The sequence below is a fragment of the Acomys russatus genome, unplaced genomic scaffold (assembly GCF_903995435.1).
Source record: "Acomys russatus unplaced genomic scaffold, mAcoRus1.1, whole genome shotgun sequence".
Lineage (NCBI taxonomy): Eukaryota > Metazoa > Chordata > Mammalia > Rodentia > Muridae > Acomys > Acomys russatus.
In genome coordinates this window covers 16,570-18,095 of record NW_026131395.1, presented here as the reverse complement: position 1 = coordinate 18,095, position 1,526 = coordinate 16,570, and the positions used below count along the sequence as shown (strand labels likewise).

Genomic DNA, 1,526 nt, shown 5'->3' with positions numbered 1-1,526 from the left:
CTCTCCCTCTCCCTCCTTTCCCCCCACCACAGGACACAACACAGCCACACACCACCTACACACACACACACACACACACACTGGACACAAGCCACACACTTGTAGAGTACTTATGGATATTGTATTTCTCCCATAACCCTGTATAATTTACTCTTCACAATGTGCCACATTTTGAAAACTATATACTAAAGATGGCCCAACTGAGAGCTATCTGATAAACTTTTTAAATTATTTGGGACTTCAGGTGTTTCCCCCAAAGAAAACCGATGTTAAACATTTTTTTAATGAAAACTCACATTAAAAAAAAAACACAGCAGGTTTAACGCACATCTTGCAAAAAAAAACAGACTCAGATTGCAACCCAATTCTGCACTTTCTCAAACATGACCAAGAAAAGAGTGAGAAGTAATAGTGCTATACCAAGAAGATGAAACTATTAACAGTGGTTTCAGGGGACGCTGCACAGTATCACTGCACTCCATGTATGTGCAGAATTCAGTATGTACCAGCATGGAAAAACTGCCTTACACTGAGGTTTTCCAAGAGGTACAACAAGACTGGCAAGAACATCTTGTCTGTACTAAACAGCTTGCTGTCTTAAGTACATACCTTCACAATGTCAGTCATGCAGCTTTTGAAAAACCCCTTAGTCCAGAAGAGTTTTCAGTGTTCATAAGTAGGCCTCTGTTCAATGAGGTGGAGTTGAATCCACATGCACGTTAACTTTCATTTTACTGACAAGAATTTGAGCAAGTTGTTGCATGGGTGGAAGATGACCAGATTCCAACTTAGACCTTGTGATCATAGCATTTAAAGTTATCTCAAATGCACCTGTTGATATACACTGATTCTCAATCATGTCGCTCAAGAAGAAAACCACCATACATGCATAAATCTTTATTTTTTTTTTTTTTTGGACCTACTGCCAGATGCTAGGAGCTTGCATGCCACAAGAAAAAAAGCAAAATGACCCTTGCTAATAATTATTAAGCCTATTAATACTAGTTTGAAGAGTGACAGGAAAGATGTTATGTGCCTATAAAATTGGTGGAGGGAAATAATTCTCTCCTTCAGTGGAGATGTCTGGATACTGCTGGCTGATAACCCACATGTACTCCTCAAACACCCACCTGTACCTTCAGGATATTCAAATTTGGGACTTGAGTGGATACTTTGTGGCATACTGCATCTTTAATATCTTGCTGAGCATGACACCTAGGTTGACAGAGGCCTCGCTGTGGACAACTGCCACTGCGACCACCAGGAAAAGGAGTAGAAATTTCATGTTAATAGAGACAGTCACTCGGGCCACCTTCAGACTGACCCTGCCGACAGAGTATTTTAAAGCTTAATATAAGAAAGCTCGTGTTTATTCTGCGCCTGATTTCATATTTTGTTTTCCATAAGAAAAATCAGCCTCCATCCACAGCTAAAAATCTGTACTACCACATATAGCTGTTAAATTCAAAGTCATTTTCAGCTGGGTGCTAAGCTCTCACACAAACATTTCTTTAGGATAAAGCAAT

The 1,526-nt window shown here is 39.8% G+C and overlaps 1 pseudogene; it reads right to left on the bottom strand.

Moving 5' to 3' along the window:
- Positions 1 to 688: 688 nt before the first annotated feature.
- Positions 689 to 1,285, bottom strand: LOC127186152 (thioredoxin reductase-like selenoprotein T; annotated as a pseudogene).
- Positions 1,286 to 1,526: the final 241 nt, after the last annotated feature.